A 12,149-nucleotide genomic window follows, 5' to 3' on the forward strand; every position below is an offset into this window, starting at 1 on the left:
GCGAACTGCGAGTCTAGAAGCGGACACGGCGGAGGAGGCACACAATCTAGACAGGAGCTGGGCTAGGAGTAACCCGAACCCCAGGAGGGGTGAAGCCTCCACAGAGATTCCAGGTAAGACTTGAGAGGTTGAGAGCTGGAGTAGGTGGTTTGCGAGGCATGGTAGAACAATAGACTGGGCTTCACAAAAGAATGGAGAATGATCAAGCTTTTGTTTTCCCGGCTACTTCCATTCTCCCGTAGATACAATGTGGGACTATGCCCTCTAGTACATCCATTGAGGACTAGATACGGTCAGCCCAAGATACTCTGCGAGATCCGCTGAGAGATGCAAATTAAGCCATCAGGTATTAAGACACCCAGGACAACAAATAAGCGGACCACAATCCGGATGAGGGGGTAAGAACCAAAAGTGCAAATGCACACTCCTTCTGATTAAAAATGCTTAGCCAATAAGATTCTAGATAAAATACAGAATAATAGGCTGATGTTAGACTCATGGTATGTTATGTCATCCGCAGTCAGATATATTGAAACCCAAGAGAAACCAACCAGAGGTGAAGTGGGCGATCCTGATTACAACAGAAGGACCCAGTAGTACAACTGATATGACATCCTGATAGCTTGGGATAAAGTACCAGATAAGTTAGTACGTTAGAGTTAGGTGTATCTAGCTAACATTACATATGTTTTGAAAAAAAATATTTGGGCAACAAAGGGCCTACGACTTATACTTTGTTTCCCAGATGTTGGCAAGGAGACACTGCCCATCATATACTTCTGGAGGTGTGGTCTCAATAAAAACAGGCCAAAGACAAAGCAAGAAAACGGGGCGATCATCTTAAAGGTAAAGAGAAAGGGTGGTGCCTCTAGATTTTGCCCTGCATGACTAAACCACAATGTTCCCTATAATATCATGGTAAAAATATTGCACCTAGAATTGGCTAGTCGACAAATCAACAATGAATGACTGGTCCATGTAAATCCTGTACCAAGTCCCCAGTAAAATGGTTTCTAAACAGATGACAAGAAGGAGCACGTCAAGTGAATTATTCCCTTCTGCTGTAACATTACATACAGCTGGTTGTATGTAATAATAATTACAATGGGATGTTTTCGAACACTAATATTCGAATATCCTACACTTGCTTCCCACAGATATCCGTTCAGAGATTTGACCCGAAGAGAGGATCAAAGGGAGGCCATTTGAAGTTAAGCCCCCAACGTATCCGATAGAAGACAAACACAATATGTATATTTCTAAATTAATGTGGTACATAACCCCTGAAGAAGTTCCTAACTACAAGTGTGACAGTGTGAAGGAATGAAACATGTTGGGTATGCTATGAATGTAGTATTAGAGAAGGAATGAGTGATATGAGCACAGATAGCTAAAAACTGTATGGACTGAGGTGTGCTTCAATAATGATAGGATGTAGCAAACAACCAATCTTAATTGAAAAATTATATTTGTAAATTGTGAAATAATTTTGAGTACTACAAATCATTGAAGATGTACAGTAGAATTGAGTTCTATTGTGCGATATCTGTTTTTTAGAATTGTATAAAAAGAGTCTATACTATTGTAGATGAAATACATTTTTATGAAATGCTTTATATAAAAAATAAATAAATAACTATTTTTTTATACTAATTTGTAGTGTATGTGATAATTTAATGAGTGTCCATCACATACAAACAAAAGGGAAAAACCGAATGGTCTTGGGGAAGCAAGTGACCCTGTGAACACATTACATCGTATTGTTTTTTCCTGTAGAGGGCTGTTCACAAGCGGTCCAAATAAATATTTTCTCTAGTCTCCCTGGAGTTGGTTAGGTTATTGATGCATGTGTACATGCATATTACGTGAGTCATGGTGTGTTTGAATTCACTTGCAGCTGTGGCCATTTGGCAGTTCAGGCATGCTTATGGTATGTGCCATCTCTTTGTTGCCATCTGTCATTTCTGCCTGTGACATGTGCCTGACAGAGGTGGTGTGCGCGCACCAAGCAAGTACCACAAGTACCTCTTTGCCTCGGTACTCTGGTTGCGGATTGGAAACGAACGCTGCTTCTGCCTCTTTTCTACTGCAACGTTGTGTCCCACAAGCTGCTGGAGTGACATGTGCAGAGCCACGCCTCCTTCGTGCATTTCCCTTAAAAACGGACGTGCGCGTGCACCTGCGCTCGCGCACCAAGCAAGTACCACAAGTACCTCTTTGCCTCTTCGCCTCGTCGTCGAGACTCGAGGCAGGTCTTGTGGTATGTTAACATAATTTGCTTGTTTAGACAGGTAATAGTAACGTGGCCCTGCACATTTTGATAGTTTGTGCTGTTTTATAATGATGAGAACTTATGGCCTCAAAACTGGAATGCCGCCGTCCCTCATCACCCGCATGAACTCTGGATCTGCTGTTCTTCAACAAGTAAGCACAAACTTGAATTCTACACCTAACAGGACTAAAGAAGTTAAAGGGGGGTTGCCTAACATGGACATATGGCAATTTTGTAGTGGATCTTTGTCAGCTCATAGAGCTAAAATTAGTCGGGCAAACAAACAGCCAATTGTTTATAAAGAGAATCATGTTACTATGTCCGCTGAATCTGCACTAGCTAAAGACCTATGTAATGAGCGGTCAGCGAATGTCTTATCTTGCCATTCTATAACTGATACTATATTGCTTGAAAACTTACCTGCGACTGCACAGCACACAGCAAAGACTCAATCAATTTCATCCTCTAAAGATGTAGTTGTAATTGATTTAGATCCTAATGATTCTGCATTTTCAAACAAATTAATGTCTGAAAACCTATCTAATTCACCAATAATGTTCTCTGAGGTGTCATCCACCATGACAGAATCTAATACCTCCATTTCAATATCAGAAATAAGTGTCATTCACACTAAAACACAGGGACTGAACACTTCATTTTCTTATGAAACACCGGATTCATCCTTAAACATCACGTTACAAGCTATGAATCTAGCTATTCAGGCATTAGGCCATATATATCAAACAATAGATGCGCGGCTGGTGACACAAGAGGCCTTCATGCAAAAAATGTCAGTATCACATGAAATGTTAAGGAGCGAGATTCAGTTGAATAATGCTCAGAGATCCGTTAGCCCAGTGCTGAGCACAACCACTAGCACCACAGCTTCTCAAACTGATCATGACTATGAGTCTAAAAATCACAGCCCCACCTTCCCTGTGAATAGGTCAAGTAAAGGAATTACCAGTGTTCTTCCCCATATAGCTACCATCATATATGATCCTTTGGGGAGCACCAAGAGCTTATCTCAAGCAGGAAATGTGATTCCGTCGGGGAAATCGAACATGCCTCCAAAAGGGGCTCTGTTTCCGATTTTCACATCAGCAATATCGAGTGCAAGTAAGCAAAACAATAAGAACAATACTGATGCAATAGTTACATGTGGAGAGACCCCACAACAACCGATGGGTAAAGCATCTCAAAAACCTAAGATAGGGAATATGAAATTGCCTAAAAATGAGCACTCTATAAAGCACAAGGGAATTACTGCGACAAAACGCTTCATAAAAGCAATCACACTCCCGAAAAAAAATCAAACACTTATTTCTCAGGCAATCAAGAAAAAATATGCGCAACAAATGCACAATAGGAGAAATGAGGATGCATCCTCCACTCAATCTACTCAAGTTTCGGGTTATTCCCCCTTGAATGAACTCATACAGGCGTTATGCCCTCAAAATGCAACTCGTCCTCTGCCAGCTTGCAATTCGACTGACATTAACAACTTGAAGTCAAATGCGAGCAAAAATGCAGTGATAATAATATACAAAACAGTTATTGTGATAGATCTCTGATATCAGGAATGCAGTTGACTCTTCTATGTCAAACCGTCAACAGGTCCAAATAGAAATACCCAGGAGAGCTTGTGAATGTATCCAAAATAAAGATAAACAAGATCAGACTAACTCAAGCTCGACACTGAGTCAGGAGCTGGCAGCACAACCCAATCAAACAAACACATCCATGTACACCCAAAAAAGAGATCAAGAGGAGCATAGAAAAAGTAAAAGCTGCCTTAAAGAATCCTCTACAGCAGATACATGTGCACAGAAGAGCATTGTAATGAGTGACCTGTCGGATGCTATTAAGCGAATGATTGAAAATGCTCTGGGAAATTCACATTCCACTCCCACATTAAGGAGGAAGTCGGCCCGGACTAAGAAACCCGGTAACAAGATCGAGACAGGGAAAAATATCTCTATCAAAGCGAATCCAGCTCCTCACTCATTGATTCTAGCATGTAAACCTCCACCATTCACCCAATATGACCTAAATCGTAGGGCTGTTATGGCGATATTCTCGGACATCCAACAGCTTGAAGAGTATGTGTCAGGTGATTTGGCACAGGTTGAATTTGTGGAACGTAAAAATGTAAATATAGTGAGACTCTGGATACAGTCGAGGGTGGTGCAAAATCGAATTTGGCAATCAAAGGATGCTTTAAACTCATTAGGTTTTGACCTTAGTATTGACCGTATCATTCAAGATGCAACCAACAATCAACAATTGCATGTGGACCAGTCAAAATCTATAACACATGCAAAAACACAAAATCATGTCTCATTTAATTTGCCCTGTCCTTGATCACATAATAGTGAGCGTGAATAGCTAAGCCAAAAAGTTATTCAACCCCTCACTTTAATCAGTTGGAATACCAGAGGTCATAAACACCTTGCCAACAATGACCTACATCATTTGAATAGCTATGACCTAATACTTCTGCAAGAAACTTGGTTGATTAATCCCCCAATTTGGGACAGTTATGAAGTACATTTGAATCCTGCTATCAAGATACAAATGGGTAGGCCAATGTCGGGTCTCCTTACAGCAGTCAGGAAAAGATGTGGTCTTCTGTCACAATTATGGGCAATACCGAATGATTTCATGATGTTGGTCAAGGTTTTCATTTCCATTGATGTTGCTTATGCCGTGCTAAACTTGTATTGGAACTCACTCGCAATTACTGATGACTGCTTTTTCAGAGATCTAAACAGTCTACTAGATATGGTGGTTAGTGATCGGCACACAAGCTCACTCATACTCACCGGCGACTTAAATTTGAGGTGTCTGGAGAATATGAGTGAGCTGGTCAATCAAAGACACAGACGTTGGCTAGCCCTGGTTCAGCACAGAGGGTTGCATGTTTTGAATGGAGCTTTCTCAGCAGACATACCACCGGCTGCAACTTGTCATAGAGTTCCCAAGTCATCCATTATAGATTACATCTATGTAAATAGGGTTTTATGGCCGGCTGTCCGTAATTTTTCTGTCATAGCTTCAGAAGCCAGCGACCATAACATGCTGACTGGCGTATTAGGAGAGCAAATGCAAAACGAAATTGCCCCAAAGGGGTCAACGGAGGGCTGCTTGGTTGTAAACTCAGGAGGGTGTCATCTATGATGGTCGGAGGATGCTCTTATACATTTTTGTGATCTCCTTAAAGAGACAAGCTCTAGCAATAAGAATACAATAAATAATTCGGGAATTGCATATAGTAATATGCTGCAAATATTTCGGCAGACAAAAAATCTTACAAGTAAACAACAAAATGAAAAACATCTGCACATATTTGACAACTTGGTAAGTGCAAGGAGAACAGCGTTTCGTGCAGAATTGAGGAAACGCGTGAAGCATCCCCCGGCCATTTGATTACATCTCGCTGGGAAGTTACGCAATGAATATAAAAACTGGATCAGGTGTCATCGAAGTGCGCTCTATCAGAAAGATGGAGCGGAAATGTTAAAAATACTTGCTAGTAAAAATATTTCAAAAATGTGGGCAGAAATGAATCAATCTGTTGGTCTACGTCAGGTCTGTGCTCAGTCAACCGCTGTGGATACACGCATTTTAGTAAACTTTATGCTGCACCTCGAAGTAGCTCCCCCTCTGGTAACCTCGACAGTATCATCCCATTTAACCTGTTGTTTAACAAGGCTGGGATATTCCTATTGATAACAACTGCCAGTAAATCAAAAGCAGTGGGGCCAGATGGGCTGTCTAATTTTGCTATGCAAAAGCATCCTGAAATATGGGCAACTCTTTTGCATTGCATTTTAACTGCAGTTAATTTTCATCAGAAACTTCCTCCAACATGGTCCCAGGCCATCACAGTTCCAATCTATAAAAAGGGCGATCTTCAGTCTCCAGACAGTTACCGCCCGATATCACTACTAGATGCCCCAGGCAAAATTTTTTGTAGGATCATACTTCATGAACTTAATGATTGAGTTGAAAAAAAATCATTGCTAGAACCTTTCCAGTCAGGATTCATTAGGGGACTAGGAACAATCCCCAATATAATTGGCCTCGCTATGATACAGGCTCAGCAGTTAAAGCGGGGTTTACCATTGTACCTTGGATTTATAGACTTTAGAGCCGCTTTCGATTCAATTGATCGGGAGCGACTCTATAGTAAACTCAAAAAGCATAATTGTCCGAGCACATTACTTTCCTTGATAATCTTGCTTCATTCGAATACATCCATGCAAGTACGTATCACCCTGAATGGCCTGTTATCACCGAGGATCATAACACAGAGGGGTCTAAAACAAGGATGTGCCATGGCATCCTTTTTGTTCAACTTCTACATACTTGAAATGGGTGGATTTCTGAACAACTGTGTAGGGGACCCACCGAGAATAGGACTACAGCGAGTCCCATATTTATTATACGCAGATGACCTCGTCCTCCTGTCACAGACTCCAGGGGGACTGCAAAACATGCTAAATCGATTAGGTGAATATGCTCAGGACAACCATCTAAATATCAACGTACATAAATCCCAGATAGTCGTATGTAATTCGAAGAAACACTCAAGAGCGAGCAACTTTAAATGGCACCTGCAACAAACTAAAATGGACATTGTGAATCAGTATAGATACTTAGGTGTTATGGTGCAACACAAAAAGACACTGGAGCAATACAAATGCGAGATAAAGATCAAGGTACAATCTCTGGTGTCTCAATCCCGAATACTCTTACGAAAGTTCGGGAAGTTTTCAGTGATGCACATCATCACGTTTTACAAGATGAAAGTTACACCCATTTTACTTTATGGAGTTGAAGCCTGCTCGCATAAGAAACGCATATTCTCGGATACAATAGAATCCTCCTATTGGAAACAAGTATTGCGTCTTCCGGATTGTGCACCGATGGCGTTAATTCACTTTGAACTAGGACTCACATCGCTTTACTCACAAGTAGTGTGGAAACAATGTGCATTCCTACGAAAAGCATTAACAGGCCTGGAGAAACCAACTATTCTGAAGGTTGTAGCTTACAATCTACTCACGTCAAATTGCACCTTCCCTCGAAAATTTCACAATCATACGTTAGATGCACTTAGCGATGCAGCAATAACCATTGATTTATTGATATCAAATCCTGATCGGGCCAAGGTAAAAATATTTCAGCATGATTGGTCTGAAAACATCATCAAATGTTCAACACATAAGGATTTTAACATTACCCTTTTCGGGTTGAAGAAGCATGGCATAATCGAATCCTATCTTATAAAACATCCAAGCCCTCACTTTAGGAGAAAGTATATGAGGTTTAGGTTGAACCTATATAGTACTCGTGACATACTGCACAGAAGAAAGATGATCACAAGTGAGCAAAATTATTGCAGACATTGTAAAAACAGAGAACAGATTGAAACTATGCAGCATCTGTAAGTAGATTGTGAAGCAGTAACAGAGGCAAGAAATAGGTGTTTTAAGAATAAACTGACATTTCAGAGTCATGTAACACAATTTCAGAAATGGCGATTGCTTTTCTCTAGTCCAAGAATTTCAATTCAAATAGCAATCACGCAATTCTTGGATTTAATTCTACTAGATGATCGTTCAAATGAGCTTGAAAATTCTGATACTCATAAAGTGTGATCTATCTATGCTGTATTTGATCTAATGGAAAAGTATTAAATGTTGTAGACATGGAAGATGTGTCGAGGAGAGTTGTGTTAAGAGTTTAAATTAATTCTTTCCTTCTTTTCTGTATATTTTTAACGACAAAATTGATGAAATAATGTTGATTCGTATCATGTAATTGATTTGAAAAGTTGTTTTACGACTAAACAAATTAATACAAAAAAAAAAAAGGTGGTGTGTGATGGAGGTGATATACTACAATCAGTACATGTGTAGGCTTCGCTATTTACACACATCCATTTCTGCTTTTGTCATGTGTTTGCATATCGATGTCACTGGATGCATGCCAGAATTTAATTTGTGTGTGACATGTCTACTTAATGTGTTGGCTGTCGATGTGATGTCTATGTGTGTGTGCATTATGTGCATCTGACATGTGTACTCATGTTTGTTTTTTCAACATTACAGATGATGACGCAATGGAGCCAGAGAATGGTGATGTCAATCCTGACACAGAGTTGCTATTACATTGACAACCCGGCACAAGTGGGGGTCGTGGGGTGGTAGGCCACGAGAACCCACTTGTGCTGCAGACCATCGTGTCCAGGGCTGGGAATGGGTCTAGCTCGGGTGATCACTCTGACAACAATGTTCTATAATCTCTTTACGGTACCATTTCTTGATTTCCTGGACATTAACAACATCGAGTTTACTAATTACGCCGATGACACTCAGTGTATCATACCCATCTCTGGTGTCTTCTTAGATGATGAACTTAACATCAACAGAATGTACCTGCTTATTCAAAGTTGGATGTGTTCTAATGGCTTGGCCCTTAACACAAGCAAGACAGAGCTTATGCTTGTGGGTACTGTCCACAAGATCCGTAAACTTGAAGATCATTATTCCAAATTGGTTATTGATGAATGTGTTATAGTCGTCAAGAAGAAACTCAAGACCTTGGGCATTTATCTTGACAGTAATCTTAATATGAAAGCACAGGTCGGTAGTCTGGTGGCTTCATCCTTTTACTATATCAACCTGCTCTCACATGCTCGACCCATACTAGTAGGGAAACACTTGCCAGAGCATTGATTAGCTCCAGGCTTGATTATTGTAGCAGCCTGTTAATTGGTCTCTCAAATGGTGAGTTTAACAGACTGCAGGTTATGCAGAAAAATGCTGTTAGGGTTGTCTTGGACAAGAAAAGGTCAGATCATATTTCTGAGGTGAGAAGGGAACTCCATTGGCTCCCTATTAGGGAATGTATCCTCTTCCGGCTCTTATCTATCTCTTTTAATTGCTTGAAACATTCAGGCCCTAGTTATCTCAGTGAGGAACTACAACCTAAAGTGAGTAAACATAATCTCAGATCCAACACCCAATATAATTGTATGATTCCGGTATGTAGGTTATCGCAAACTAAGGCTGGAGCCTTTTTCTCTGTAGCACTTGTGGCCTGGAACAATTTGCCCCTCAAATTGAGATCAGAAAACTCCATCCATGCTTTTTTGAAAAGGTGTGAAGACACATTTGTTTAAATAATCTACCACTGGTTTACTAAATTCTTGATCTCTTTCTCACCTTTGCATTCTAGACCAGTTATATAGACCATTTGTTTGTCAGCGCCCTTAAGCCTTTGGGTCAGTGGTTCCTGCGCTATACAAGTGTTAAATAAAATAAAATAAATGTTGATTTGGATGCGTGTCATGTCCATTTGTCGACGGTAAGTGATTCTGATGTGGACGATCCTCTGTCTGCGACACCTGCACTGAGAGGCCAGACAGTGTTGGAACGTCTGCCTGTGGTGGATCAGGACGCAAGGTCACACTCCACACCAGTTGCTGATGTGCCTGGGGCATCACGTCAATGGCGGGATGTAGTCCTGCAGCTGCGGGCGGTGCCAACCCTGTGATGACCACGGCTCCTTGGGCCCCGCGTGTGTCAAGCCCAGCAACGCGGTGGCTGTGCGCCACTGGGGTACACTGAGTGGGAGCAAGCCATGTGTGCCAATTCCGAACAACAGGGGGAAGCAATTGACAAGATCGCTCAGAGCATGTAGTGTGTGGGCCAATCCATGCTCACCCCTGCTAGGCAGGTGGATCTCCAGCAGCGGGCAGCACAGTACACTGCCCGCTCACTCAGGCTGGGCATGGCGGCCTCAGACAGGGCACGCTGGGCTGAAATGGTGTCTCTGCGTCAAGCAGTTGCTGCTCCCACAGAGGCACACAGGGAGGCCCTGAGGGATGACCATCAATCCCTCAGATCTACTCTGGGTGTGCTCAACATGTCCCAGAGGCAGCGGACAGAGAAGAGGTTGAAGCAGCTTGAGAATACCATCTCAGCTGAGCTATGTGCATGCCGGGAGGTGCTCCGGAGTCATGAGAGGCCATGCAGGAAGAACTCTGTGTTACACGTGCTACCTTGCAAGAAGAAGGACGTGTATCATGTGAGGTGCTGCATGCTGGTCTACGTATCATTGCCGCACAGGACCAGGCTTACCAGTCCCGCATGAGGGGCAAGCTGCGCATAGGCATGTTCAGGGTACTGTGCCACATCCACCTTCTGCTTTCCATCCAGAGGGTGACTTGGATGACGACTTATCTCTCACACAGGTCGGGCCGTGCCGACATTGAGCCCATGTAGGTTTTTTAATCTCAACATCATCGTATGTGGGTGTTGAGGTGCACCCTGTACCTCCCCCCTCCTGGGTGCCTTCCCCCAGGTCGTGTGTGGCCATTTTTTATTTTATAGTTAGTTTAATTAGTTAATATAGTTTACAATTCTTTGTCTATTGTGCATTCATGTGATGGTGTGGTGCTTTGTGGCTTTTGAAAGCATCCACTGTTTGTTCCAGCTGGGCCCATTCAAGCTTGTCTCGTGTATGTGTTTACGGCTTGGGGTCCTGACACATATCCCACTTCTGCTTCCCCTATCCATGGGCTTGCAGGGATAATTCAGTGTGACAACCAATTACACAAGGGCATAGAACTTTCATTATATCTGTGGCCTGTCTGCTGCTGTACTACTTGTGTTAACACCCTTAGTGGGGATTATGGATGTTTTCTCCACGGCATGTCTGCAATCAATTTTGGTGAGTACATTATTAAACTGTCCATTGATTGATGTTATTAGTGATGTATATTCTTTTCTTGCCTGTATACGTGCTTGATGCACTTCATACTGTAGACTGTAGCCTGCACCCTTTGGGTGTCAAAGTCACACTGATGGTGGGAGGGGGCAGATGTTGACAATGTCAAGTTGATACGTGTTGAGTTCATCCCCTGGGGATTGTGGCAAAGGAGGATGTATTAGGAATGTGAGCAAAGAGGCACGACTCACGGTCCAGTCCTCACCTGAGATGTCCGCCTATACTACTACTACTCTCTGTTCCATTTGGATGGCACGTTGTGTCTGGCTTCCCTCTTGGATTTTGAGGCTGCCCGACGGAACAGTTTTCCTGCTGGACTACTGCTCTTTTACTTGTTTTTCACACTCTGGTGCCTTTAGTCACTGTTCTTCTTCCTGCTACTGTCCTTGTTGCAGATCTGTCCACCCGTCTCTCGGGCTGTTATTTCCACATACACTACACTGCCTCGGTTTGCCTCAGTGCACTTCTGTTCATCGGCATCTTTCTGTCGCTCCTCCTGTCTTTCATCTATTACATCCATGCATTTATATTGCCTGTTGACTTTTACCAATGCTATTCAACTTTTGTGGCTCTTAACTTGCTGTCAGCTGTTTCCGGCTATCTCGCATTCTCTGTGCCTTTCCACACTTGTGCTGTCTCTGCCTTTCTTTGTTCATGCTATCAAGAATTGATTGGTTTTCAGCTCAACCATCCAGTTGTGCCAGCCTCCTTGGTTATTTTTGACTCAAGTTCCAGCTCTACCTATCAGGGTACAGAACCTGTGGGAGAAGGTCAGATGTAGGTCTCAGACATGGCCCAGTGACAAGCAGCATAAAGACAGACACACAGGAAACATTCCAGCCTATTAAAAGCTTGCATGCCCTTTCTGCAGGAAAAGGGGCCTCCAGACTACCTTTCCCAGCAGAAAACAGGCCAAGAACTACAAAACCCTGGTCACGTTGGGTGGTGCACACGTGTGCATGCATGCACAAGCAGACATACAGGGCTTGTGCTCAGACGTCTGACAGAAGCAGACCTGTTTCCAGGAGCTCCGAGCAAGGTGAGCAGCACGAGGGGCCACGCCCCAGCCGACATT

Source organism: Ambystoma mexicanum, chromosome 1p (assembly GCF_040938575.1).
Source record: "Ambystoma mexicanum isolate Mex_15411 chromosome 1p, UKY_AmexF1_1, whole genome shotgun sequence".
NCBI lineage: Eukaryota > Metazoa > Chordata > Amphibia > Caudata > Ambystomatidae > Ambystoma > Ambystoma mexicanum.